The sequence below is a fragment of the Ursus americanus genome, chromosome 3, assembly GCF_024610735.1.
Source record: "Ursus americanus isolate L20-20 chromosome 3, mUrsAme1.1.p, whole genome shotgun sequence".
NCBI classification, from domain to species: Eukaryota; Metazoa; Chordata; class Mammalia; order Carnivora; family Ursidae; genus Ursus; species Ursus americanus.
The window spans coordinates 36,040,299-36,064,251 of NC_142129.1; the positions used below are offsets into that span (position 1 = coordinate 36,040,299).

General features: G+C 44.2%; 1 long non-coding RNA gene across 1 annotated transcript in view; it reads right to left on the reverse strand.

Annotated features, from left to right (window-relative positions):
* LOC148110366 (uncharacterized) overlaps positions 1 to 23,551 on the reverse strand; it is a 91,893-nt gene extending 68,342 nt beyond the window's left edge. Inside the window, exon 1 of the long non-coding RNA XR_015723747.1 lies at positions 23,460 to 23,551. This is a non-coding gene — a long non-coding RNA (uncharacterized LOC148110366). The remainder of the gene's footprint in view (positions 1 to 23,459) is intronic.
* Between the last annotated feature and the right edge of the window lie 402 nt (positions 23,552 to 23,953).

Sequence of the window (23,953 nt, forward strand, 5' to 3'; positions counted from 1 at the left end):
GCAGAAAAGCTCAGAATGGCCCTCTATTGGAACCATAGCTCCCAACTTTGCAGCTTTGTGACCCTGGGCAAATTACTTAACCACCTTAAGCTTCAGCTTTTCTATAAAAGTGGAGAAACAACATGAAAATCCCTATCACAAAACTCAGAGTGGGGTCGGATGTGTCCCCAGAATTCAGATTCTCTGGACCATTGAACGGTAATACGTTGTCCATTCCGCGTATTATGTAACGTACCCAGAGAGCCCTGACACCGTTTCCTATAACCAAGTCCATTATTATTTCTGCAGCAAAACATATGAATATTCACACTAAGTGGGATAAAGCAAAACTATAAATAGTCTCACATAAGTTCAAGTTCCGTTTTCCTATCAGAAGATTTCAGGTGACATCAGTTTTATACTCAAATGAGTTATGAAAAACTTGAGGTTTTCAAAGCTTTGGGGATTTCAGAATTGCAGATAAGGGGTCATGCCCCTCATAATATATATTTGCTTCAGAGTTTCTGTAAGAATTAAATAAGGGAGGCATATTAAGCATTTAGAATCTGATGTTTGTCCCAAATGACAACAAATATGACCCAGTATCCCCATTACTCAGGCCAAGTCTCAACTCTGCCATCTCAGAGAGCGCTCAAAGCTAGCGATATCCTCACTCCTGCTTTTGATCATGAATTCTCATCTTTACAATCTATCAGCCCCACCACCAAACATAATTTCATTTCACCATTTTTCTTGGTGGAAAAAGTCTTCATGAAAAGTCCCCACATTTCCAAGATGGGTGCTAGAGACCGGCCCTGTGCTCCTACTCCCACGCGAACACTTATCTGCAGGGCCACCCTGGAAGGTGTGAAGCTGGGGTAAGTCACACCATGGGAGACCTTCCCCTAAATCCACAATATTTTCTAGGGCCAATTTTATTAAAATCAGCAAAAGTAATCATGAAGTGTAGAAGGTGGGGGGTAAGTACCAGAACACATTAAAGCTCAGCAAGGCAATGGTGAGCCAGGAAACCTTTATGGTCAGCAAACCAGGGACCAGGGGCAGCACTACTGGGCCACCGGCCCCACCGTAAAGACAGCACAGTTTCTGCCTCCTCTTCTCCAACCATCCATTCCACTCCCTTGCCTCAATCAGAGTTTTGCTGAATCATCATCACCATCATCACCACCACCACCATCACCACCATTACCATCATCATCACCATCATCGTCACCATCATCACCACCATCATCACCATCATCATCACCATCATCACCACCACCATCATCACCACCATCATCCTTCTATGACACAGTGCTCTGAAGTTTACTTGGGACTCTGAATATATCACCTTACAGTTGGGACCTATGTCTTTATCATTCTCTTCTACCAGGCACTGCATCCTCAGCCAGTCAGCCTTCTCACAGCAGGTAATTTCTATAAAATTCTGGTTATTCTGGTCTGCAGAACGCTGGAGACAAAACCATCAAGCCATGCGGATGAAGACCTCCCACACCCACAACCCAAGCCACCAGTGCCATTTTGTGGGTCTGCCTGGGCTGATCTGAAAGGCCTCCACGGCTGGAGATCAGGCCCAACGGTGTGTACTGTTAACCGAATGCCCGCCAGCAAAGAAAAGGAGAGATGCTGCGTATTGGCATTTCCGTTGTTGTTACCGAGAATAGGGTGCCCAAAGCTTAACGGAGCATCAGACTCTCCCTGGGACATTTTTAAAATCCAGATTTCCAGGCCCCATCCCAAGAGATTCTGAAACCACAGATGTGAGGGGAAGACTGAGAAGCTATACTTTATTATGCTCCCCAGATGATGCTGATACAAAGGCAATGTTGGGAACCACTGGCCTAGAAAATCAGGAAACACAAATTACAGAAAAAATCACTTTAAACATACCAAATTCTAATTTCTGGCAACTATAAAATCTGTGTTCACACTGGGAGCAGAAAGGAAACAGCCTTGGAATATTAACACAAGCAGCCATAATAACTATTCACTTCAAATAACCTTTATATAAATGACACAGAGACTTGGCAAAGGAAGCACAAAATTGTAAGATGTAAAGCCTACAATTAGGCCGAGTGACAAACGAATACTGGTTATCTAGAAGATGCGGCTAGGCAGCTTTAGACGAAGGCTTGTTATTGGCTCTTCCCTCCGTCCGTCTCCTTTAGCTCCCACTGCCCTCCCACTCCTGTGCCCAAGTGAGAGCTGCCTACAGGTGGCAGGGTGACACTTCAGAAATCAAATGGAAACCGAAAAATTAAACTTCTCTGGTTAGCATCTGTGTGGCAATATGTTTACTGCCTCTATTCAGCCCTGAACAACTGCCAGGGCAGCCAAAAAAGAGGGCAAGAGCTCTATTCATCTAATTACTTCAGCAGAAGAAAAATGTGTTAATTAACTGACCTTAATAATTCATATGTATCCAAACCGAGGGATCATTAGACTTGCGCAAAAGGCCTAGCGTCTGAATAAAGAATCCTCAGAATGATCTCAGGGACAGCCTCATTTTGGAGAGGTGATCTATTTTTGTTTTCTCAAGAACAAATCTACCACCTCCAAAATGATTGAAGAACCTTCCTGCAAATTACCGGTTTGCTATAATACCTTGATTCCTCCAATTTCCTCAGCCCCTCCGGGGAATGTAAAATATTTTTAGAATCACAACAGCCTAACACATTAATTGGATTTCATTGCGCTTGCTGCTGATTGGACCATTATACAGGAAAGGGGAATGTGACTGTGTGTGTCCTCTATAGACTTGCAAAGCAGCCAGAGGAGAGACAACAATGGGTCTTGCTTTTCTGGGGAGTTAACACGATCATTCAAATCACAGTTCCCTGCCCAACAGGCTGCCGCCTAGAAACCAGCCATGAAATTAGTCCAACAAGCCTCCGCTCTCGACGTCTAAGACAGACCAAGGATGCTGATGATTTCATTCTCAAAGACAGTGGGACACCCCCAGGCAGGTACACTATTTCCATTTGCCTTTCTGGGGTCTTAGCAGGCCGAGGTGGAGACTCGTGTTAAGTCCACAGGAAGGAAGGGCGAAGTGAATCGTGCTGCGTTTGCAGTCAGGACAAAGCCATCCTCCAAGAACATCTACTACCCAGTACACCAGCAGCACAGACAGAGGAGCGTACAGATGGAGGCCGCGAGGCTGGTTGCGGAGGACAAGCAGGGATGGCGAATGAAGCCCAGGAGGTCCTTCGGCAGCTCAGCAGGACGTGGTACTGATGACAGAGATGCGCTGGCTGTGGTGGCGGGGGGGATGAACACCTGCCCCCGGCAGCGACGCCAGCCCAACAGGCCAAGGCCATCACTGCCGTGTGCGTGCCCCAGCTGAGCCCCAGAGCCAGCAGCAGGGCCAGGGGACACCTACCTCACTAGCCAAGGGCACCCGGCCAGAGGCCCCGCTGCAGGTGGGAAGGGGCTGAGAGGACACCAACCTGCACAACCCCTGTCCGTGGGATCCTGGGTGTTGGGGTGAACTCTCCAGTCCCCCAAATTCATATGCTGATGTTCTAATGCCCAGTGCCCCCAGATGTGACCTGATTGGGAAAGAGGATGCTGCAGGTGGTATCAGTTAAGACAAGGTCACACTCCAGTAGAGTGGGCCCCTAATCCATTATGACTGGTGTCTTTATAAAAAGAACACCATGTGAAGAGACAGACCCAGGCCAGAAGAACGTCTTGGGAAGATGGAGTTGTACTGCTACAAGCCAAGATGCCACCAAAAGCTCTGGGGAAGACCCGGAACAGATCCTTCCCCAGGCCCTTCAAAGGGAGCACGGCCCTGTTGACACCTTGATTTCACACTCTGGCCTTACAACTGTGAAACAGCTTTCCGTGGTTCTGAGCCACCCAGTGTGTGGGACTGTATCACAGCAGCCCTGGGAAACTAGTTCACGGGGCCAAGGAAGAGGTTTTGAGTGGGTAGGAGAGGGATCAGTCCTCTGGCACTAGAATCCGGCTGTCATGGCCCAGAGCCCAGTTCTGTCATCTTAGACAACTTGCTAGCCCTTTGAACCTATTCCTCCATCTATAAAATTGGGGGGCTTAGTGCCTGGCCTAGGGTTGTTATGAGGATTAAGTGATGTAACACTGGTCACATGGTTAGCCCTGCGCCTGGCACACAGTAAGCATTCGATGAATGTGCGTTAGCTCCTGTTTAAGGTCTGCAGAATCGGATCAGTGAAGTGCGGGTGACCGTGGACCTCCATCTGCAATCTTTTAGCTTCTAGGGTTTACTTTGCACACTGCATGAATAGTGATCTGCATTTTCTAGCACGGCAGCTAAAATTATTCACTTGCGTGGCTGATCCACAAACATCACAACTCCCCCCAACTCCTTTCCCTACCACGCTTCGCTAGATTACTCCTAGCTGGCAAATCCTCCATCAGCCCCTCTCTCTGCATCTCCCTCCCTCCCCGCATCCCGATCCATCTCCCCCACAGCCTTCCCTCCCAGGAAGATGCTTTTCCTCCTTGTCCTTTCTATTGGCTCCGCCCACCTCTAGCTATAAATCTTTCCGGTTCTCTAGCTGCTCTCCCTGGAGGACTTCCATTATACGCCCTCCCCTCCTTTCTTTAAGCCCCCTCTCATCCCACCTTCTCCTCAAAAACCCATCCACCTCCAATTATAGTGAATGGAAATAGGAGGCAGGTTCCCACTCACACCTAAACATCATCAACTACCTTCTAACCCCAACACACCCGCTGCTGATAAAAATAAACCTTTAAAAAATAGAATGAGTCAGTTTAATCCAACCTCTGTTCATTGAACCAGGAAGAGCCCTGTCTCCACACCCTCCCAGAAACACAGCATGTGCAAGACAGGGAGGTCTGCGTGGGCAACAGTTCATGAGAGAAAGCTGCTAGGAGGTGCCCTGGGCACCCCCACCTTCTCTGCCTTGCACGAGTGTCTACTCGATGCTCCCAGAAAAAAGACAGAGGCAGCACACCCAATAACTCATCTGCAAATGCACAAAAGGAGAACCAAGTCACACAGGCAATCCCCTTTCCCTCCACCATGCTACTCACCAGGAGTCAGCCTTTTGAGGTTTCCGCCCACCTGTTAGAGAAGCATCATCCCAACTGTAGGTGGTGTCAAGTGCAGCAGTGCACAAGTCTGGGTGAGAACGTTCTACTCTTTACCAAACATCTTGCTATCGATTTACAAGTAGAGAATGGATGAATCTGGTTTTTCCCTGCCGGTACCTCTCTATTTCTTTTGAGGAACTATTCTTTTTCTGTTCCATAGGAGTCTCATGATGCAATCAAGCAAAACCACACACAGAGAGTAACAAAATTGACCTCATCTCCCTGGCAACAGTCAAGGAATAGGCACATGATCCAAGGTGGACCAATCAGAGTCCTGCCCTATGGTGACATGGAGACACAGGGACAGAGAAGTGCCTTTTCCCACTGGCGTTGCTTAACAGAAAGGATGTTTCCACGGGACTTCCATTAACTATCTTCTTCACCACACTGAGAGCCACTCTGCAGCAGGAGGCCAACCCATAGAGGGAAGGTAGAGGTGAGAGACTGACAGAGACAAGCACAAAGACCAAGCAACATCATTTGAGCCCCTGGATCCAGCCAAGCTTCAAGCCATATCCACACACTGTCCCCCTATGCAAACCTACCAAGGATTGTAGGAGCCCTTTTTTATTTAATTCACTTGGAGCTCTTGCAACAAGAAATGACACTGAGGTAATTTTCCACTCAATGGCAGTATCTATGTCTTATTATGGTCAGCATCTGTTCTGTGTTACTGGTTGCTTAATATTTTGATTATCACCACTGCTTCTGGTGTAGTTCTGACCCAACAGACTGGGTGGTTAGCAGTGTTTTCTAGGCTGTGGGGAGGCAGCCTCCAAACCCTGTGGGCTGGGACTGCCTCCCCAACTCCCATCTCAACAGGAGAATGAGATAAGGCCTGAAGACATTCTTCTCATCCCTGAGGTGTGAAGAGGAGAGCAGCAGGGCAGAGTTAAACTCTTTATTCTTCATAATTGTGACAAAGCCCCTGTGTCAAGGGAGGATGAAAGGCCGTGGGTATGTGCCATAAGGAGGAGACTGAAGGCCTGACTTGGAAGAGTCAAGTCAAGGAAGATGTAAATGAATGTTCAGAATGAGTCCCGGAGGAAGATCAGACTCTCTCCAGGAAGATGGCACTGTGTGAAAAGATGCTCAACACCACTGATCATCAGGCAAATATAAATCAAAAGTATAATGAGATATCACCTCACACCTGTCAGGATGACTAAAATTAACAACACAAGAAACAACAGGTGTTGTGAGGAAGTGGCGAAAGGGGAACCCTCTTACACTGGTGGGAATGCAGACTGGTGCAGCCACTGTGGAAAACAGTATGGAGCTTCCTCATAAAGTTAAAAATAGAACTACCCTATGACCCGGCAATTGCACTGCTAGGTATTTACGCAAAGGATACAAACATACTGACTCAAAGGGATACATGCACCCCAATGTTTATAGCAGCATTATCAACAATAGCCAAATTATGGAAAGAACCCAAACATCCATTCACTGATGAATGTGTAGGGAAAATGTTGTATATATTACTCAGCTATAAAAAAAGAATGAAATCTAGCTATTTGCAATGGCATGGATGGAGCCAGAGTGTATTATGCTAAGCAAAGTCAGTCAGTCAGTCAGAGAAAGACAAATAGCATATGATTTCATTCATATGTGGAGTTTAAGAAATGAAGCAGATGAACATAGGGGAAAAAAAGAGAGGCAAACCATAAAACAGACTCTTTTTTTTTTTTAAAGATTTTATTTATTTATGTGACAGAGGGACAGCCAGCGAGAGAGGGAACACAGCAGGGGAGTGGGAGAGGAAGAAGCAGGCTCCCAGCGGAGGAGTCCGATGTGGGACTCGATCCTGGAACGCCAGGATCACGCCCTGAGCCGAAGGCAGACGCTTAACGACTGCGCTACCCAGGTGCCCCCATAAAACAGACTCTTAAATATAGAGAACAAACTGAGGGTTGCTGGAGGAGGAGATGGGTGGGGGATGGGCTAGATGGGTGAGGAGTGTTAAGGAGGGCACTTGTTGTGATGAGCACCAGGTGTTGTATTAAGTGATGAATCACTAAATTCTACTCCTGAAACTAATATTACACAGTATGTTAACTGGAATTTAAATAAAAACTACATACATACATACATAAATGCCTTCACGAAGAGCTTGCTGCTCAAGTGGGAATACTGTAGGTCCCCTCCCGCAGTAATGAATGTGAACAAAAAGGTAAAATCCACTATTTTAGATTTCATGCTTGTCATTTTTCCTCACTTAACATCCATTTAAAGTATGATATTCTTTCACTAACTTATAGACTACATCAAAGAAATTGGTCAGATCACAAAATCTAATCCAAGTTCAGATACTGGTAAAAATGATGACTTTAGAGTTGTTTATCCTTTCATTTCACCACTGAAAAATAAGCACAAATATATACTTGTGGTCATAGATTAAAAAAGTAGAACAAGTGCAGTTTCCCTTTTCTGGGATGGCTGGGATATGACTGGAAGAGTTCAGAGCAACCCATGTGTTACAGACTGAATTGTGTCTCCCCAAAGTTTGTATTTTGAGGCCCTAATCCCCAATGTGATGGTATTTGGAGATAGGGCCTTTGAGAGGTAATTGGGATAAGATGAGGTCATGAGGGTGGGACATTCATGACTGGATTAGTAGAGACTGCCCTTTTAAGTAGAGACTGGGAGCTGGCTTCCTCTCTCCACCATATGAGGACACAGCAAAAAGGTGGCCATGCACAAGTCAGGAAGAGAGTCCTCGCTAGAACCCAACCATGCTGGCACCTTGATCTAGAACTGCTAGCCTCCTAAGTTGTGAGACAATAAACTTCTGTTGCTTAAGCCACCCAGCATATTGGTATTTGGTTATGATGATCCAAGCAGATTAAGACACCCTGAAGCCTGGCTGCGTACATGGGGATTCTGAAAGGGATGAGGCAACTCAGCATTGAGAAGGCAAGCTGAGAAGGTAGGTCACCCCTTCAGCTATGCAGATGTTCTATGGATATTTAAAGCCAATATTTGTTGATTCTATGGCATCTTCTCTATTCCAGCCCCACAAAGGGGTATCCACGAAACTCAGGAGGAGTCTGCAAAAACTATCTCACGCATTCTCACAGATCAGTTGGAGCTGTCTCTAGAACCAGCTTCTGCCGTGCCACCTTCCCCATGGCTCCTGCATGGCCTTGCCACCATCCTGCTGACCTCATTGCCCCAGGTGTGTAGGCCGTTCAGAGGCTATCTCTGTCAAGGATACAGGATATAAGGGTGGCCTCTCTCTGGGAAACAGTCAGTTGCTCAACCTCACAAGCCCCAGTGTTATAGGCCTTGGGCCTTGATTAGGACTGCTTAGGCTCACTCAAAAGCCTGCATTTTCCCTAACACAAAGTCCTCAGTCTTCAGGAGAAGAGGTGGGTGTACACCCCCATGGCCTCTTATGCAAACTGATCCACCTTCTCCCCAGATTTTATACACCAAGGGAGAGGGCAACGCTTCCAAGTTAGACAGAAACTCCCCTCACACACTTTGCCCAGAGCAGGGGCCAAATTACCTTACATTAACTAACTAAGAGGACCCATTGCACTGAATCTTCAATTAAAGATCTAGTTCCACGTGATCCCATTAAGAATACAGCTGTCAATTTCAGAAGGAAGGAAGGAAGGAAGGAAGGAAGGAAAAGAGAAAGAAGGGAAGGGGAAGAGAAGAGAAGCTCAGAGAAAGCACCGTATGGGGTACCTTGTTATACACGTGGAGGCAAATAGATGCATGAGGAGGAAGGCTGTCATTCCATATGTCAGACACAGCTGTATCTCTGTTCTAGTCCAGGCCTTGTGACACAGATACACAGTTACCCATCTGGTCTCTGCTATGTCGAGACCTATTAATGCAATTTCCACTGAGGTAATTCTGGGAGAAGAGCTGAGGGCTGGGGTGAAGGTAGTAGCACCTGGCAGAGCACAATGAGGTGTTAACAGTGGCCAGCTACCTGAAGAGCGTGTAAGAGTGACAGACTGACTTTTGAGGACCCCTCTTCAATAGGCTTTTCCTACTGAGGACTCTGCCCAGGGTATGGGGAGTGATGAGAAATGGGACATTTGGGAGCCTCATCTCCTTCCTAGAATCCAAGAGGCACTTAGCCAGCCCATCCGAGCAAGGGAGTCGACAACAGGGGGCGATCTGCAATCTTTCAAGAGAATGAAAAATGTGATACATGGCTTCCTGTGGCTCAGAGGAAAGGGGTGGAGAAGTCCCTAGTCTCATGCCCCAGCCCAACCTGTTACTTCCCTGAGAGCACAGGCATGTTTGTTTTCCAGCCTCCAGCAACATCTGCTTAGAGCTTTGCCGAGTCCCATCTACATCCCTGGCTTCGCCCTTACGTAGCCTGCAGTTTGGCTGCCATCATCAGGAAGGCTCTGGGCAAAGGCAATGGCAATTCACTGACTATGTAGATGAGATGGCCCAGGGGTCTTGGGAAAGTTCGCCTAGTGGAGAAAACACAGAAAACAGAAGCATACCCAGGGGAGGCATTTGTGCTCTGTTAATCCCCAAAGCATCTTTACAAAGAAAAATTAAAGGCAAATTTAGACCAGAGTTAAGTAAGGGATATTACAAACAGAAAGCCTTATGGGTGTGCTAGGAAAATGAACATGTGGAAGTTACCAAAAGAAGCCAGTCTGAGATCTATATATCATGTGCTCTAAATTATCTGGCAGGTAGCGCTGGGACCTCAGAAATTAAAATTGAAATTGGGGCAAAATACCCTAATGGAAATAAACTTCAAAGATGTGCTTTTTTAATTTTAATAAAAAATAATTCATATCCGGGGTGCCTGGGTGGCTCAGTCAGTTAAGCATCTGCCTTTGGCTCAGGTCATGATCCCAGGGTCCTGGGATCAAGCCCCATGTCAGGCTCCCTGCTAAGCAGGGATCCTGCTTCTCCCTCTGCCTGCCACTCCCCCAGCTTGTGCTCGCTCACTCTCTCTTGCTCTGACAAATAAATAAATCTTTAAAAAATAATAATTCACATCCGTGTGGTAGCTAAAACTTTACAGTGCGACGGAATGGCCCAGAGTGACAGGTTTGCAATTGAAGGCATTTATAAAAAGAGTGATTCCCCCAAGTGCTTGGCGGGGGGGGGGGGCTGTTCAGAAGTCATTTTCCTAATCTAAGACTTGCCTGGCAGAGAAGGTGATGGTTCCTGGAGCCCTGGAAACCCCCATTCACTCTCTCTCAATCTCTCTCTCTCTCCCTCTCTCTTCAGGGTCTTCCCACATTTGCCCTTGGCCTCCACCTGCCATCCTACTGACTCAGCACTGTCCCCTCCACTGCCACTCTGAAATCAGTTACGATTCTTGGATATTGAACCATCCTCTCAAACTCAAAAGCTGGACTCATGAACATGCTTTCTTCCTGTCCTCCTTTATCTCCCAACCAGGTCCCCTTCTTGCCTTTGTTTCTGATCATAACACCTCTGTTGTCACAATCACCTGCACTGAAACCATCAAGTTAATTTTTACTTTCCCTCCCTACAGCTAATCCCACTGGGTAGTAAAGAATTAACCTCATGCCTCTGCCCTTGGCTCCTAAAAAATGATTTCTAGGTCCTTTAGCTGCCCTTCCTGGTAAGAATGTCTTTGTTTACCTGGGACCCTCAGCCACAGCAGATAATCTAACAGTGTGATGTATGCAGCACTAGGTAGGAACCAGATTAGGAAGAATTTTTCCAGAGATGGCCACAATGATATCTTTTACCCCACACGCTCTGAATCCCTGAGCTGACCATGATCGACTATTCCAAGGCTGCCATGTTGTGAGGAAGCCTGGATCACAGTGAGAAGCCATGTGTTTGTCCTCCAGTTCATAGCCTCTGCCAGGCGCAGACACGTGAGTGAAGACACCGCTGATGATTCCAGCCATCAAATTATCCCCAGCCACTCAAGTCTTCTTGCCTGAGGTCCCAGACATTGTGGAGCAAAAGAGATCGGATTCCACTGTGTCCTTTCCAAATGTGTGATCCACAAAAATTCTGTGAGTGTAATAAAATGGTGGTATTATGCCACGAAGTTTTGGGCCAGTTTGTCGCCCGGCACCACTAACTGATACACTTTTCTGGCCACAGAGGTCTGGGTTAGGCTTCCATTTTCTGGACTCCCATGGCATCTTGTACTGTTTCCATTCTACCTTTCCACACTGAGTTGGCATTGCCAGCTTTCTCCTCTCTACCTCACACTAGGCATTATATCTGTGAAGTCAGACACCACATTGACCTCTATGGATCTGTATCTCCTCAGCACTCTGCACAGTGCCTCGCAGAAAACAGGGAATCAGTAATAATTGTCCAACCAACCTCCAATAAGGTATTGCCATAAGAGCACTAGACAACTGGCCGAAAGCATCACACAACAGGAAAAAAACAGTTCGGAACAGGCGCCCAGTGAATCGGATGTATCATCGTCTTGAGTGAAGGGAAGCACCTCAGATCAGTGAAGGTTGACAAGAGCCCCAGCCCAAATCCTCTACAAAACCAGCTTTCAGCGTGTGAATTTTTCATGAACAGAAGGCAAGCTCTGCACTGGAAGAAAGACCCAGATAGCAGGAAGGCTAAAAGGTCAGGGCTATGATTCTGGGTGGCAAATTATACTGTGAGTTTAGACCACAAAGGGACTGAGAGAGAGAAACAATGTCTAGCTGACCTTTATCTAAGGCCTGAAATTAATTATTAATCATAGATCCTGACCCACATCTATTGAGCCAAATCCTATTTCAACAGAGGCATTTATGGTGCTCAGAAGATCTAGGGAAAAGGGCCAGGGTGTCACACTGGGGAATGATGAAGGGATCAGGAAAATTCACTTACTGGATAAAGACAAATTAAAGTTTGGCTAAGAAGCCAGGATTTTATTCAGGAAAACTTGATGGAAATGAAAATATGGGAGTGCCTTGGCCAAGTAAAAACCTGAAAAAACAAGGAATATTATCTAATCTTATTTCCTAATTAGCAGTAGGAATCATGGATTACAAGCGTGTTTGGTGGTATGTGAAATAATGACCTGCCAACCAACAGCATGGAAATAAAGCAGTCAAAGAAGCTTAGGTACTAGAAGGAAGATTTTCTTAGCAAGAAAGCTAGAAATGCAATTTCAAAAACTATTTTGACAGTAAATAATTATATCTTTTGACATTTTTCTCTCTTCAATTCTCTGGGCTTTCTTTCTCAAAAGCACCAATATGAAAAGGAAGGTGTTAATTAAATAACCATTCTGACAAATCTGGAATAGCAGGCTTGCTGAAAGGTAGTATAATCAGGAAGGACTAGGGTTTCACAGAGGTCCAGGATGGTTCTTTAAAAATTCACATCCACGTTCATCTGTGGGAGTCACTCAAGCTAAGAAAGAGCCGTGTCTTTTCTCTTCCCTCATGCCTGAAGGAGTCAAAAGTTTACTAATTTTTTGAATATGTAAACCACGCATATGGTATGAAATTCCACAGGTGTAAAAGGGTATAAGCCACAACTAAGTTTCCCTCAAGAGTGTTTTTTAAACACCCAGCTTTATTCTGGAAATTTAGAATCTCTGATGCTTTATTTTGGACCTACAGCAAGAATAGCATTAGGACTAATTTTCTTTGTTTGTACCAAGAAAAGAAATTTATTCGATCGATGTGTAGTGTTATTATTACAGTCACTTTCTATCTTAATTCAACTCTTCTTAATTAATTTACTTTCCCTCCTCACCATACTTCGAGACTTATGATGACGGCAAAATCCTACCACCTAGTGGAAAAACTCTCCATCCTTCACTCTGAATCCTTTTTAGAATTTAGAATACGTTAGCTGTTAGCCAGGAGCTACGTATGTAGGTCACTTTGAAAAGTTTGCTTTAAGGGAATGAACTGTTCAAACGCTTTAATCAATGAAAGATGCTGTAAATTTTGGCCTCAGAGGCCTCCCCAGTGTTTCCATTTCTTAGACAAGCAATAGTTACTGGGACTGGCAGAGATCTACTTCCATTGTTAGGATTTTTTTCATTTTTGTACTCATTTAGTGTTGATAACATCAAGATATAGGCACAACTGGGTGACAGCAGGCATAGTTTTAATCTCTTGGATGTGTGAAGCATATAAATTCACAGCCACATCAGACTATGGGAGTCACTCAAATTGAGAAAGCGGCAGGTCTTTTCCCTCAAGACTGTGAAGCAGAATCCCACACTTTCAGTAGATTGTGAGGCTGCAGTGCACAATGACTAGACAACAATTCTATGTGTGTTCATAGATAAGGATTTTCCAGTGTTTTATTTCATTTGACTACCCCATCACAGGCAATAGTTTTGAAGGCACAAAACTTGATGCAGAGATTATGGACTGAGGATCCGACCCAAGCAACAGAGAAGAGAAAGGGAGGAGAAGAGAGGGAATGAAAATGGTTCACTTTCCCGAGAGACTTCAGTCCATTCTAGCACTAAATCTGCATGAGTTGACACCAAAAGAAAAATAAAACATTTGCTCTTTGCCACATTTTCCTCCTTCTTCCAGATGGAATCTTGATTTTAGGTCATTTCATCACTGGCCTCAGACAGCAAAGGGAAGAAAGAAAAGAGAAAAGAAAAAAAAAAAAACACCTGCCAATAGGGACACAGAAATAATACTTTCAGAAGTCTAAGGTCCTACCTTACATGTGTGATGCCTTGTCCACTCATCTGTTTGAGTATCCAGGTGCCTGCACATCTCCTTTGGCATTTGATTCATTCATTTTGGGATTCTTACACCATGCAACAGCAACCCATTTCCCCAGACCATCTTCAACTTTCATGTTTCACACTCTAGAAATCATCTCCCTCAAATCCCTCCGTGTATGAGTGCCCTGCATCTGAATGTATGTCATCCCTTCTGCTCCTATCTACTCAGTCAAGGAAAGTGCTGCTGTCTCCTGTCAACAAACTTCCTCTCTGTGTTTTTAAAGGAAGCCTTAATATTTTCTGGATTATCTTGTCTTAATGAGGAGGGGAGGTCACAGATACCCTCTTCTTTCTTCAGCTCCCATTTTCATACCACACTCTTAGTCACTAACACCAATTTACCCCCATGTCCAGAATTTATGTTCTGAAAAGTCTGAGCCCAAACTAATGTTATCTCTTCCTTCTTACTTTATTGCATCAGATTTGGTCATTGAATATCCATATTGATAACTCCTTGGCATCCCCATTTCTCAATAAACATTAGGATTAATCCAGATTGAGATGTTTTGAGGATGAGTTCAATGGAGGGATGGAGAATAAGGCAGTTTGGAGGCTTTTTTTTTAAAAGATTTTATTTATTTATTTGACAGAGAGAGAGACAGCCAGCGAGAGAGGGAACACAGGCAGGGGGAGTGGGAGAGGAAGAAGCAGGCTCCTAGCGTAGGAGCCTGATGTGGGTCTTGATCCCAGAATGCCGGGATCATGCCCTGAGCCGAAGGCAGAGACTTAACAACTGAGCCACCCAGGCGCCCCTTGGAGGCTTGATTAGTCACCTTTTAGACCATATGTCCAGTTCATAATAAACCTTTTCTCTGAGAACTACCCTGTTCATACAATATGGCCCTACACTGCAATTCAGCCATATGTGAATGGACCAGAAATAGTCAGCTGGTAAAAACTGAGCCACAGATTCTCCTGGAAACTTGGAACAGGGTTCAAAGAGAGCCAGATTGTTTCTGGAACTGAGAACATATAAACTTACAGGCTATGATGAAGTTTTTGCACAGTAAAGCAAAGATTGATCTGCAGAGAAAGAAGAATGAAGCATAGATAAGGGCACCACATGGTTCCAGAGGAAACAGACTGAGGAAATGCCCTCATTCCCTCCGTTCTTTCTCATTCCTAAGTCTTCTCACTTCCTCCTGGAAAAGGAACTTCAGCACTTCATGTAGTGTGTGGATCTGTTGGTGATGAATTCTTTCAGCTTCTGTATGTCTGAAAAAAAGTCTATTTCTCTCTCATTTTTAAATGTTATTTCTGCTGGGTACGGAATTCTGGGTTGACAGTTGTTTTAATTTTGGTCCTTTAAAGATATTGTTTCACTATCTTCTCACTTAAATGGTTTTCCATGAAAAAGCTGTCATTCTTATCACTGTACCTCTGTGTTTGATGTGTCTTTTTCTCTGGCTGCTTTTGAGATTTTCTCTTTATTACTGGTTTCCAGCAATTTGATTATAATATGCTTTCTTCGTTACTTGTGCTTTGGTTTCATGGAGCTTCCCTGGACCTGGAGCCTTCTGGGGGCTTCTCTTTTTGCTTCCATTTCTATTACCTTGCCATCGAATTCACTGAAAAATTCTTCCGCAATGTCTAATCTGCTAATAATTCATCTAGTGCATTTTTCATTTCATACCTTGTAGTTTTCATTCAAGATGCTTTAATTTGGGTCTTTTTTATACTTTCCTTTTCTCTAGCTTTTTAAACATATGGAATACAATTCAAGACAGTAAACTGGGGCAATGGTAGGGCTTCCCTTGTTTGTTTCCAGTCTCTAGAAATAACGATCCTCCAATGCCTGAGGCCCATTATCTTGAAACCATAGTTGCATATATCTTGGGGGACAGGGGAATGGTAAATCCAGTCCTAGTTACTCTGTCTTGATCAGAAGCAGAAATCCCTTCTCCCATTTCCTAAGGCATAATGTTTGACTTTTCCTTGGATTTCAACATATTAGCCAATGTCTTTCCAAAAAAAAATCTTTTTTTTTTTTTTTTTTTTTTTTTTTTTGCCTAAGCAACAGTATCTGATACATTGAACAAGTAGAACTTATAGGGTTTCATAATGATGAGGACAACAACAACAAAATCCAAAACTATATTTTCATGTCCTGTATCTTTAAATCTCTTCACTGGAGGGTAACCATTCTTCTCCTGATATTGGAAAAAAACTCCAGGCAGTCTATGTAGGAGTATTTAATATTAATGCCCTCCATGTATACATCAATTCCTAAAAAGGGACCAAGAGACCTAATGGCAGACATCTCTGATTTAGGTGATAGATTGGCTGGGGAAATTGGGAAGTAAAAAATGAAAATAAAATAGAATATAAAAGCAAGTAGCTACAAAGAATTTAAGTAATATTATAGGCTATACAGTTCCATAATGTGTTTTTAATTTCAAATCATTCAGAGGAGCTATGGAGAACCACCATATTCACCCCTAAAATATCCTTGAGTGCCACAGGCAGAATTCTAAACCAAATCAATCTCTGATCTGACCTAATATGGGTGGCCCTCCTTACCTTAACACAACCATTAAGGCCAAAGAATAAGTTAATATGGAGCCAAAGAATGCAAGAAATAGACACAAAATCAATTAAAATTCAACTAAAGGTGAGCACTAACGAAAAGAACTTGGAAGTGAAACTCTACCTAAGATTTGATACTGAACAGATGTTCGAAAAGATTATAAAAGAGGAAATGCCAAATATATTGTATAACAGAAGCCAATTATGAGAAAAGAGTGTGAATATAATTTGGACCTTAACAATGGATGGGGGCTGGTGAGCCGTCCACGGATAAGCCAGGTTTCCTAAGACAAGGCAGCCAAGTGCTGCCTACGCATCCACGGCTCCTCGAACACCACACTCCATTTTAAGCACTTTATTTGCTGAGGAACAAATGAAAATTGGAAAGAATCCAAAGAAAACTAAAAGTGATCACAGAAGAGCAGGTTTTGTTGTTTTTTTTTTTTTTTAGGACGATCTAAGTTAATTAAAGATGGAAATCTGGTTGAAAGACAGGAAAAGCAAAGAAAGATGTATGGATGAGATTTAGTCAGAAAAACAGTGCAAAAATCCTGACAGGAAGAGAGCAGGATGAGAACAGGAGGGCAAAAGAATTAAACCTTGAAAAACTTTAAATGCAAAGACTTTTGGGGTTTGGGACAAACAACTCGTGTTACTTATAGGGAACACAAGCCGCCTTTATGAAGGGGAGAGGACTTGATGGCCAGGTACTTCTTTTTCTAAACTTCTTGAGTCAGAAATTGAGCTGAACACTGACTAAAATGCCAGCAACAAGAAGACTTCCTTGCCTCCAACACAAGTTACAGTCTCCAAACCAGGGCAGTTTCATGGGCAATCAACCCATGCAGTCACACAAGACCCTGTATTTGGTCTAATCCTCTCCTATCACCATCTTGAAATTATTAATTTACAAAGGACCTGCAAATTTCATTTTACACTGAACCCCATAAAGTAGATAGCTGATCCTGCAATAAACCCAAGACTATAAAGAATTTTACCACTTCTCACAAAATGCGAATCTTTTCCCCCAACATCTAAGATAATGGATAAATCTAGAGAGAGAGTGAAGCAAGAACAAGGACCATCCATTTACTTCCTTTCTCGGCAAGAGCCCCCCTTCTGTCATACCTGCTGACTGACTTTCCCCAGTCTTCCTTCCCCAGGACAATAAGCACAAGGTTAAGGACGCTGTGCTTTGATAGCCTGAGCTGCATCATAAGAGGCCACAGAACAATGGGTCCCTCCACAGAGATCACTCCGTGTTAATAAAGTCTTTCTCTGGTCAAGTGACATCTCTAATCTTTCCAGATTAAATCACCTTTCTTCTTGCAGAATCCACGATCTGTCTTTGGTGAGCAAAAAACTACATTAGCAGAAAGGAGAGCAGGCCTACAAGGCCTAAGAGAATTGGAGATTTCTTATCCCAAAATAGTATTAATAAGCAAGAAGTTGTAGGAAATACACATGTATGTAATATAGTCTAATCGCTACAACCTTTTATTCATATATGCAAAAGTCCCCTCTGGCCAGGTACTGTCAGTTACTGAGGATTCAAGGATGAGTAGAGCATAGTGTCTACCCTCGTGGAGGTCCAGTCATATTAAACATGCTCCATTTATCCAAGTCCAGATATTGAACAGGCAATTCGTTCTATATCTGAAGCACAGTAGAAAGATGTGGATTGAAGAAACAGATATGGAAATCGTCTATATATAAGTGGCATTTAAAATCATAAGATAAACTAACCCAGAAATAGTATGTAGAAACAGAACAGTGGGCAAAACCCCAGGGAATGGCAACACTGAGGAGGGAGGCAGAGCCAGAGCGGCCCCAGCAGGAAACAGAATGGAAACCCCAGGAGTACAGAAGGGAAACAAGGAGAGTGCTGACCCAGAGGCCAAAAGAGTGAAGAGTTTCATGAAAGGAATGATCCAACAAGGTCAAATCCAACAAAAAAAAAAAAGTCCACAGAGAAAAAGTTTGGGAAATGGGCATGGGATCTAGCAATGAGATCATAATTTCTATTACCTCAGCAAGGACAGTTTCCACAGACAGGTAGGGGCGAATGCTCAATTGTAGCAGGCAGTGAGGAATGGATGGGAGGTCCAACTATAAGATACAATGGGTGTAGCCCACCATTTTGAGAACTCCAGACAGGAAGGAAAGTAAGAAAAAAAAAAAAAAAGACAGCGGCTAGAGGAGAGAGCGGGAGAAGGATTTATTAGGATAGGAGAGACTTACATGAGTATCGAGAAGGAGCTACTGCGAAAGCACAGACAGACTAGAGAGATCATGGCCCCAGGTTAGAAAAAGAGACTGAGATCAAGGACAGGAAGCGGTGTACATTGACCTGAGTCTTGAGGAAAAGCCACAGTTGGGGTGAGGTTGTAGGTAGGTCTGTAGAGAGAGAAGATGGACACTCAGAGAAACCCTCCTGATGGCTTCAGTATTCTCTCTGAAGGTAGGGTGACCAACAATCCTAGTTTGCTGGGGACAGAAGGTTTTAGAAGGACAGCTGGTCAACCTATTGTCAGCTCAGGGACATGCCTTCCCTCCCTGAACCTTTCCAGCTCTTACTCTCTGGGTCACAAAATTGGAGTTATGCCCCTAAATGGTTATGCCTTATTTCTTGTTTTGCCATTGTGTGAACTTAACTTCCCATTTAGGGGTAAGCTCCACGAGGGTGGAATGTCTGTGTGGTGAAAAGACATTTACGGAGCTTGCTAAATTCCTCTGCTTCATAGGGAGATACTTCCCGACAGATCTGAAACAAGGTTACCTTGTGCAGACCTTCCTAAAAGTGGGATCAAAGAGCCCCCTCTACGGACTTTCCCAAAATTCAAGAAAACTCTGAACCTTTCACCAGAGCCAGCAGAATACCGTTCCTTGGCATCAAACTCTGCTCTCACCATTTTGCTGTGAATAAGGAAAATAACAGCCACTCTCCTTGATTAAGTGCTTAACATTTTGTTCAATTATTACAGCAATCTTATTAGGTAGGATCTTTTGCATTTTATAGTAAGATGACCAACACTCAGAAAAGGTAAATAGCTTAGCCAAGGTCGCAGAGCTGGTGAGCAGCAGAACCAGATTCGAAGGTAGGTCCTTCGACTCCAAAGCACACAGTCTTCTAGCCTAATAGCCTTTTCCCCAGACATAAGCCCTCAGCTGTCCTATGTCTGAAACAACCATTCCCTCTTCCATGGACCTCACAAACTGTATTTTAACTCTTCCTCCTTTCTTCCTTTCTAAGTGACCTCCTTCCTCTGAAATAACCAACTGCCACCAGGTGTCCCTCCTCTCCTATTAGTGAGTACCACTTTGTTCTAATTGCAAATCAGAGGCAATGCAGGCAAACTGGAAGACTTGCTAGCTTAACTCAATTACACAAACTCACATTACTGAGCAACATACTATACCCTGAGGAAGCCCAGACGAGAAAGCCATGCAAAGGGTACAACACAAGCACACAGTGACAAGGCAAAATCAGAGAGGTTCAAATCAAGTTCTAGTTCAAAAGAGGAACAGAGGGCATCAAATTGATGGGGGTAATGATTATGGAAGATTCCTTTGTGACTTCTGCAAGGAATATGGAAAGAACCTGGGTTTTCCATCATCCGTGCTGAATGAAGGTTTAAAAATAGGTCCTAGAGTGTACCTCAAAGGCGACCTAATGTCTTTTCCTTATTTTCTGAGTCTGTGCGAAACTGTTTCTGAGCCCTTAAGTGTGATTCAGAAGTTGACCCCAACTCATCAATATTAAAGAAGTTTAGGGGAGTGAGAATGTGGAAGAGAATTATAATTTAGTCTGTGGTAATATTTAAAATGACTTTAGGGCATGGAAAATTAGACATTTTTGGCATTTAAGATGCCATAATTAAATTATTAACTGGTTTTTCAATTGTTTGGCCTTCTCCCTTTGTTCATCAGACAATAAATGCTCTGTGGCAACAGCACTCCACAATCAGGAAGAATATTCCTGATGGAACAAGCTTGTTACATACTGTGTCTTTGAGGACTCATGCATGAATAATGCATCAGGTTTTGAAACTTAGGAGACATGAGAGTCAGAAGAAGCCAAAAAAACAAGGAAAAGTTAGGATCATGACTTCCTTTCCCACAGCGCATGCCTTCTTCATCTCTCTGCGAAGACACAGAGTAGCCCGTGTCTTCCTCCATCTGCGAAGATTGCGAATGCTGCGGCCTTGCCCGTGGGCTGTTTAACACCACGGCTGCTTTCTCTGCCCTCATGCCCTTCATATCCTACTCCCCACATTCCTGGCCTGAGGGCAAATGTCTAGAGAAAAATCCTTAGTATTTTATTGGCAAGACCAACTTGGAAGAAAAAAAAAGAAAGAAGAAATGAAACAAAGGTAAAAGCTTCCTCGAGTTTCCTTCTGACCAATTACGTGACTTCCTTTAGGTGCATTTTGATTTCTTTTAGATGGTGAGGGAAATTCTGGGGCAACGCAAGCGTTGCCCCAATTAACTCTTGCAAAGACGGAAAATCCAACTACGTGTAAGCCTGGCTTTCATCTCTTGGCAGTTTGAAGAGCTGCCTCACATGTGTAAACAGAGTCACAGCTCATTTCTACTGCTCGTGTTTGCTCCTCCGTGCTGAGCACTGAATTCATTATTTCACTCCCTCCATTGGCCATGATTGTCACTGGTTTCAATTGATTGTTTAATATTTTGGAATTGATTCTGACATCTGGCATCTGACCATTCCTCAACAATATTTTTAATCCCTAGGGAACGTCAGTAGTCTGTCAAAGGACCTATAAAATGTCTTCAGCTGAAGAAGTCAAAGACAGAGGGTTCTCATTCGAAATGAAGTCAAGGTGGATTCTGACATACCCAGTGGGGACGGGGCAAGGGCAGCTCATTCTCACGGGCAGCCAGGCCGCTCCCTTAGGCAGCGCCCAGAACAGCACTACCTTCCTCAAACAAACATCTAAAACCTGAATCCTTTGTAGTCTTTCAATCAAGGTCAAAGATACCACTTTCCAACGTATGTGAGAAGACACTGCTGGACAGTCTGCCTTCCGGGTCAGGTTTGTGCGTCGCACATTTCCAGTAAGCCCACGGGTCATGGTACCACAGAGCTGCTTCTTCAGGAATAATCATCCTTCTCTGCTCTCCTGGGGCAGGAAGTGGAACACCCCTTGTCTGGCTTCTTTCTCCTCTGGGCCCTTACGTTTCAGGGTTCCCGGCTTCTCACTCACATCTGCTCTCAGAATGGCTCTTCAGAAAACTGAAGTAGCCCCTCCAACTGGACCTTAAGCCACGTGCAGTTGAGAAGGTGTGGAGGTGGTGGAAGGGAGGGAAATGAAAAGTCGAAAGTGTTGTTCTGAAAACATTCATAAGCCTTTGACAAGATGTCATGAATGTTCCCTGGAGCTTAAAAATAATACCCACAAATGATCAGATGGTCCCTCTTTTTAATGTATACCTTATTAGTGACTTATAAATGGTACAGAGCCGGAAGAACTTTCTACCAAATTCCCCATTCTCACCAGAAGCCACACCCTCCCGTGTTACCGAGCAACAACCTGAAAGTCAGGGAAGTTGAGGAAGCGAGGAGAGGTCAAGGCTACATTCTTACTCAGGCACAGTACCAGAATCCAAACCCAAGTTTACCCCAAATCCATGATCTGCGCGGCCGCCCGTCTAAACGGAGCACCAGAACCATCACAGCAGCTTTTTAAAACCATGAGCCCCCAACCCCACCCCCTGCCTGCTCGCTCGGAATCTCTGAGAGCAGGCTCCGCTCTGGGGGGGGGGGGGGGTTCAGCCTCCCAGCTGATCCCTCAAAGAGCACGCTGGGAACTGCTATCTCCTGTTTATAGCTACAGGTCAATACCGGTTTCTCATGTCTTATTTGCACAAACGTTCTCCCCCCCACCCTCATTTCCAGTGATTACAATTCACTTGTTCTGTAGAACCAAATTGAAAACAATAAGAAAAATTTTTTTTCAGGCTGAAGGAATCATCTAATCCATTTTTAAGAAGCCTCACACGTTCTTGTGATTTAAAAAATTGTATAAAGAAACCACAGAGCCAGGCGTTCAGCAACACAACACATTAAACGCTTCCGTCTGTTTTCTCTGGCTATTCATACTTTAAAAGCAAGGAATATGGGGTGTTAACCAAATCTTTTGGTTCAAGGAACAAAATGTCTTTTAAAAAAATCGTAGGTATCTAGGCCTCTCCGAGTAAGACATTAAGACAGATTATTATCAGGTGCTGGAAGTATTGCCATTATAAGCCGCTGACGTGGATGTATTTGATCAGTTGTTCTCATAAAATCTATATCTTATCAAAATGTCCTCCATCCCCAACCAAAGGTAATGTCCCACGTATTTTCCCAGGTTGGAAAATAATCTGTTGCTAACATACCATAGGACATAGATCAGAAGCCTATTTGGAAAAAGGACCACACCTTAGCCTCCTCTTGGGTCCTCCGCGGCGTGGGTGCGGGGAAGCCCAGCACAGCCCACACCACTGGGGGCGGCAGATACCCTCACTTCCCACTCGTTACGTAGAATTACGTCTGTTCTGACTTGCGGTTTCATCACGTCTTTAAAAATCCTTTTCACCTTCACAAACAGTAGGATGATATTTCTGTAATGTTTTCTCCATAAGAATTTTTACTGAGAAGCTTTTATCTTCACCAAGTAAAAATAAGGGGGCACACAGGTTCCAGTAAGAATATTTTCATTTTTCCTCTTTTTAAAAAAATACATTTCCTGACTCTGTGGAAAGATATCATGGCCCTTTCTCTGTTTCACAGCTTCTTCTGCACAAACTCGTTTACAAAGGGGAGAGGTTACCAGTCTTTTCTGACGATCTCGCTTTCCCTCATCCTCGTCTGAATTTAAATGGGGTCATTATATGAAGCTGACATAAAATTATTTTATACACCCTGACTCAGAGAAATCTTGTTTCCACTGAAATTATCTTGCAAAGCAATAACAATAGGTTAGAACACAACGCTTTGGGCTGTATTTCTAAGGCACCTCAGTTCCTCGACATGACGTGCACACCAGAACTCTTCCCCTTTCCACGGGCTGCCATTAGTAAAACAAGCAATTGTTTTTGTGTGATTTTTAACCCTCCAGGTTTTCTTTGTTCTTACCCAAAATACTTGCTTTGGAGGTTGGCATCCACGGGCAGTGTCTTGGACAGAGAGCCTTGGTCTTTTCCGGAGAAAAAAGTAACGTGTGTCCCCTAAATTACAGCTCAGCCGCCATGCCTGGAAGCTGGGCCTCCTGGTCCCAGGTTGCTGCTCGCCGCAATGGCCTCCAGGTGTTGACAGCAGAGTGTGTTGGGAAGGGCGGGGCTGGGCTCACCTGCAGGCGGTTGCCAGGGCAGAACTCTTTGAGGGGCTAGAGGAAGGTGAAACACAAAGTGCGTGGCCTGGGACCTGGCGACAGGTGTGTGTAATCCTTCCATCACAATGGAGCCATTGCCAGAGAAAAACCTCTCTCAGACCCCTTGTGAACACAGACAGAGTCCAAAGGATGATGCGAGGGTCTTTTCCTATCAGGAAATGTCTCAGGTCAGATGTCTCTTCTGTTTCTTTTTCTCCTCCTTTGCTCGCTCCCTCCATCCACTGAAGCTTATAGTCAA